The 6,475-nt window shown below is 37.9% G+C and overlaps 1 non-coding gene across 1 annotated transcript; it reads left to right on the forward strand.

Moving 5' to 3' along the window:
- Positions 1-3,904: 3,904 nt before the first annotated feature.
- On the forward strand, positions 3,905-4,043 carry LOC122789499. The gene has a single exon (XR_006362821.1). It is a non-coding gene; the product is annotated as a U4 spliceosomal RNA (small nuclear RNA).
- The last annotated feature ends 2,432 nt before the right edge of the window (positions 4,044-6,475 follow it).

The following is a 6,475-nucleotide window of genomic DNA, read 5'->3' on the forward strand; positions in this document are numbered from 1 at the left end:
CTGATTAAAATAAATGAAACAATGAAGGGCTGTATCAACTCAAAGAACAAAAGGGTGGAAAAATTGATACAATTTTAAACAGCTATTCAAATGAACTAATAAAACTGCAAAACTCAAAGGTTATAATGCAGAGAAGGCTCACTGAACATGATACTGATAAAGAAGAGCTGTTTCAAAAAATGGTAGATTTAGAGGACAGAGCACGCAGGGAAACCCTGAGATTTTCTGCTGCACCAGAGAAACTGGAAGGAATAGACGGTATTAATTTTATGAAAATACAAATAAGCAACTGGCCTGGTATTCCCACAGCAGGATTTGTTAACTGAAAGGGCATATCATGTATATACTCTAAACCTGGCCATAAGAAGGCAGCCAGGACCTATATTAGTAAAGATGCAATTGTTCCAGAAGAGAGAGTTGGTCCTGACAAAATTGTGGCAGAAGAGTAAAGTATTAAAAATCAGAGACAATACAGTGTTTGTGGAAAATGATTATTCACTGTACACCAGGCAGAAGAAAGCAAATTTATCCTCGCAATTGGATATCAAGAGGCAGGTATGAGATTCAACCTGTTGTATCCAGCTTTCTTCAGAATATTTTTCCTGTAGGATCAAAGTCAATTTTGATGTAGAACAGGCTAGAAGGAAAATACAAAAGTTTGTCCAATAAAAAGTGAGACAACAAATAGAAGGGACTCTGCTTCTGATTCATCTGATAATAAAGCTCATAAAGAGACTTTGCCAGTGAAACCTTTTTCCAGTGTTCCAAAGGAAATGCTTGAGAGGCAGAAAAAAATCACAGAAATTGACTTGTAGAATCAGGAGTTCCTTGGACTTGAATTGGCATCTGGGGTGGGAAATGGAGATGAACAGGAAGAAGACCAGCAACACTAAAATTAGTGAATAAATGTGAGATTGCAAAGAATCAATCACATTTGTCATATATGTGGAAAGACTGGACATATGTTGACTTTTTTAAACTTGTGGGGGACTGAAAAACATATACCCTACTTCATATCATTCATGTTTGGAAGGACACTAGAGGGAAGGGGCAAAAAAGTGACTGTAATTAAAACAGTTTTTGTTCTTAACAGTATTTGTATAAAACATTTCTGGTACAAATTGCATGTTATATAGTAAAACATTTTCAGTTGTTGTATGTGATAGAGAAATTAAAGTAAGAAAGTTCCTTTTTGCTCTTTTTTAATTGTAAGAAATGTAGGCATTGGAATGTAAAAAGAGAAGAAAGGCTGAACAGAAACATATTTAAGGTGCTATTTATTTTTTTATTTATTTAACAGGAAAGTCCAAATAGAACAGAGTCTATTTTCAGCAGAGGCCCAGGGAGAAACACTCTAGATTCATGTCTTTGGAATGTGAGAGGAACCTGGAGTACCCAGAGGAAACCCATGTGAATGCAGGGAGGACATGTAGACTCTGCACACAAGGCATCCCAGCCAAGAATTGAACTAAAGAACCTCTTATTGTGAGGCACCACTGTGCAGACCACATGCTATAATCATGGATTGTTGAGGTGGGGGATGGGGTGTAAAAGCACACAGATTATAATATACAGAGATCTGATGTGTTTTCTCTTATTTTTGCATAGGTGAATGTCTGGATGAAGACAATTGGCTTAATCTAGTAAAATTTTTATGTAAGCAAATAAAAAAATAACACTGAATGTAATGAAAAGTTTTCCTTTAGCAATTAAATGTTTATTTTGAGATGTTTGCAGCTGAGGGCAGAGTTACATTTTATTCTTAGATTTCCATGGAGACAAGGTACAGTAAAAGCCAGGACACTTCTTTAAGGCTAAAAGTTAATGTTTACTGAAAACATACAAGCTGTTTTTTCACATCTGGGAGGAGAATAAAGATAAAACAAGAACAGACACTTATTACTGTAATTAGGAGCACAGACTTCTAACCATGGATAAACTTAATTTAAGGTTAGGGTATGCCTGCGTATGTTGCTTTTGAATATGGACAGGGGTGAGCTTTGTTTTATATGAATGGGGAGTGTATTCCAGTATCTTCTGCAAGATATACCTTTTCCAGCAAACTGTTCCATTGATGTTGCAGAACAGATTTAGATCTCTAGACAGAGTATTTCCAATGCCATTTAACTTCCTGATGTTAAGTAAATGCATTTGTATTAAGTCAGAGATGCCTTGTATGCCAGACACAGGTCACATCGTAGCAGTCTGTAGGATACCAAGTATAGTGACAGGGCTTTGAGTCAGTCCATTTAGGATAAATTGTTTAGGCCTTGTGCCCTTTTAGGAAGGTATCTCTGTAGGTGTTCCAGTTGTTGCATGTATCTGGACAGATATATACCAAAGGGGGCATTATACTCAATTACTGGCCTAATATTGGTCCAGTTTTAGAATTTAAGAGATTGCACTGCAAGTGAAGCTCCAGCCCTTCCCAATACTTCTCATTTTGGTTTTTGTTAGTCCTGGTCATCTGCATTGTCTAAATCCATATAGACTTTTGGTGAGTCCGCAGTCAAATGTGATGATCTGGGCCCATATAGTTTTGCAGCACTGCTCTCAAGCCATGTACTGTTCAAAGACTACCAGTTAGGCCTTCGTATCATCTTTCTGGCTTAGTGTCTTTAAAGGGCCATTGGATTTTAGGACTCCCAGTGAAGTGGGCTGTTGATTCACCAAGTTAAAAATGTCTTGTTGCAGACTAAGCAGGTGCCAATCAATAGCTACATATCTCTCCTGAAGTGTTATGGCTGCAAGGAATGTCTTTGATAGTCTTTCCATTTTGTATATTCAGCAATTACAGCTCTCATAAAGATAAATGACAAAATAGCAGTCCCACTTCCTTCTAGTAACCCTTCTCTCTGCCACAAGGTTAATTTCAAGAACAAATCCCCATATGGGTATACGGTTTTCAGAGCATAAATAACATATTTTCCTGCCATGAGGATCTTTAGACTGAAGTAAATTCTTGTCTAGCCAGAAGTGTTTAATGGCTTCAGGAGAAGTTTCAATCCACTCAGTCCAGGGTCATTCCACATTAAGAAACTGCATTTACTTCTTGAACAATTAGCAGTTGAAGTGCCCATGGTGAAGTATTTTGATGAGAATAATTCACTCACATCACAAGAAGATTCCTGTTAGAATGATTCGATGTTTCTGCAAGAACATAAACTGTTTGAGTCATGAGCTTTTAATGAATGCCGAGGGGTATAACATTCATCATATGACTCACTAAATACTACCTGGCCAGTCCCAACTCATCAAACTCAAAAGTTCTAAAATGTTATTTGTATTGGCTTTAATGCAAAATTGCAGTTGTAGAAGCTATTTTCACCATACTTCAGTCAATTAATAACTAAGTCCTTGGGAAGAGCCCACATTTCTGCTGGGTAAGAAAAAACACAACACAAGCAGAGTACTTTTCTGGTAACTTCACAAAATAAAACTAATTTCTGGTGGGGAAAAAGAAACTCAGTGGAGTACATTCCAACTGGCTTCAAAAAGTCAGTTTCTGCAAAACTATTATTTTTGCCCACTTCTGGACACCTTAGTAGCAATCACTAGTATTAATGGTGACAAACCAGTTACATGAAACCACTTTTCAAAAGGTATAATAGGTTTATTTACATGGGACAATTCAAAACTATACCAAACAGGGTAAAAAAATAGAAAAAGTCCATCTCTTTCTAAATCTTGAGCCAGTACAGTTCATCTCTGTAGAAATTCTTCAAAGAGGACTTAAAAACAAGTAATTACTTACCATCAGTGAATACATTTTAACTCAATCAGGCATGTATAAATTTAGTTTAACAGCTTGAAAACCAAGGGCACTAGTGAAGAAGAAGAGGCTCGACTCTTTTGTTGTGCTTTCAACACTTTATTGTCACTCACAGCACTCCGACACAAGTATAGCTTTGTGCAGTGGTAATATCATAGCCAATGAAGGCTTACTGAGGAGTGATTATTGCTATTTGAAAACTTTACTAATGTGCTATACGTGTGTCGGAGTGCAGTGAGTGACAATAAAGTGTTGAAAGCACAACAAGGGAGTCGAGCCTCTTCTTCTTCACTAGTGCCCTTGGTTTTCTAGTTGGACTGTTTTTGGCACTTGACCTCAGGATTTACCTTTTTTAGTTTAACAGCTTCCTTTCTATTCATGCTTCAAGTACATTTTTCATACTGGTTTCTTCCATTAGACATAATTTTCTTGGAAATTCATTTACACAATTCTTCCTTGATCCAGAACTCAGGAAAACAGGAATCTAACATGTTTCTCTGCTTACCAAAGGGCGCCTCTTCACTGCTGAGGTTCTCTGCCTGCTCTGTCTTGGATTTAAAGGTATAGTATAATCTATGCACAGCAGCTACCACTGTGTTACAACACACATAGATAGATAGATAGATAGATAGATAGATAGATAGATAGATAGATAGATAGATAGATACAGACAGGACTTTTTGGGGGTTGGTACAGCATACCGGCACCTCTGCTGCCCTGTTTCTTTAAAAGAACGCCCTTTGCATTGGGTTGCACAGACACAGAAGACCTTCTGCATCTGTGCAATGTGTGACTGATCATTTACATGGATCATGGTCCACATGCTCGGAATTTGAATTCCTGAAGACATTTGGACTATGAACCGTGACTGGACAAGTGAGTTGTAGGTGTGCGTGTGTGTTTAAGTTTTTAAGAGGAGTATGTGTGCATGTGTGTGTGTGTGTGTGTGTGTGTGAAATGTCAAGATTTTAGTCTCATATCCATGCTCTGTTTCTCATAAAACTGTGTTTTTTTTCTGGCAATCCCTGGCAAAGCATTGAGGATTAAGACAGCATATAATGGCAGACATTTGAGCTTTAGACTTCATATCCTTCAGAAAGTTCATACTAATGCAAAAGCCTGGGAGTGTTTGAGCATCTTGGGCAGGCTTCATAGCACAGGGCACTTCACAACAGTGTTTTTATAACTGTTTCTTTTATAGAGATCATAAGACAATTGATTTGGTAGACAGCACTACAAACGCAGAAAGGAAGTAGAAACTCTTTTCTCATTTTTCCCTGCTTGTTTGCATCAGATCCATGCAGTGGTCCCCACCTCCTTCTTAAGATCTTTACCCTTATTTTGATTTTGGTTTAAGCACTTTGTGTGGTGGCGCAGTAAAGTAATAAAGTGGAGATTCAGTTTTATTTTCTTTTTTTGGATTATTGTGGCACTTGTTATGTTGCTTAACATGGCAAAGGGAGGAGAAGGTACACTGTACTTAAAGTGCCACCAGCTTGAATGTTTTACAGCTCTTAATGCGGTGGATATTTTGAATTGTGCTGAACCAAAGGGGAGGTGTGCATGTTGATAGGCCCTGTCTGTTGGGGATCTGCATGTTTAGGGAGGGAGTTCTGCCATGTGCTGCTGGTACGTGTAATGTTTACACTCTATGCTCCACCTGGGATGCAGATTCATTGACAGTCAGCATTACCAGAGTGTAATTAATCTGTAAATGTTTCTTTTAAGATTATATTTTGTTTGTACAACTGCAGCCATTTATAGTGAACTTTGAATGGTAGATTTGCGTTTCTGCCTCCCTGGCTTTGTTCTGAAGTGTATAGTCATCGCTTTGCCGGATTACATGACTTTCGATATGAGTGTTAATGGACTGAGTAGTATAGCATATGGATAAGCCTTTAAGCTTAAGAGTACCAACTGTTCAGAGAACTTGCACAGTAACTCAAATAATTTCTATCAGTAGGAGCTCAAGACAAGAAATCCTCAGATAATTGTCCCTTGCTTTAGTACTCAATTAAAAAGGTGAGCAGTTGGACCACGTGATAGTGGGAAGGCTGCTGACATTATACCTGACATATTGCTGCCTCTGTTTCAGACAACCAAAGGAAGACAAGTTTGAGAAGAGTAGTTGGCTTGCCAAGTATGCTTTTATTGTAAAGAAGTATTTAAGTAAAGATGTGTGGAATGTTGTCATCTTTCTAAGTAACATTAGAGCTCTGTTTCCCAGAAAGAGTTTAACTGTGAACTGACAGTTATTAAAAGACTGGTACAACAGAACAAAGGCTGCTAAAGGAGATTACCACAGTGGGGTATCCTGAAAATAAGGGAAAGGGGAAGTTAATATTAATTATCGATATGTACATGATGCCATGATACAAGTGCAAGATGTAGTCTTCTGGTGACATCCGCAAGTATGCGCAGCCTGGAGTTCAGTGATCGCATTCCTCAACAAAAGCATATCAATAACCCCCACCCCCTAAACATGTTGTGTTGGTACTGTTTACAAATGGACAGGTGCATGGAGACATACTCATTTTGGGGAAGTGTAGACACTACCATGACTTTCATTTATGCACTAAAAAGATAAAAAAATGGGTCATTTCAGTATGTGTAGACTTTATGTTGAGTCTTATTGCAGTAGTGGCAGTATACGATTTATTGCAGGTAGTGTAAAAAGTACAAATTTTACTGTTTAAACTTCAT

This window comes from Protopterus annectens, chromosome 14.part0, assembly GCF_019279795.1.
Source record: "Protopterus annectens isolate FY-2018-M chromosome 14.part0, PAN1.0, whole genome shotgun sequence".
Lineage (NCBI taxonomy): Eukaryota > Metazoa > Chordata > Ceratodontiformes > Protopteridae > Protopterus > Protopterus annectens.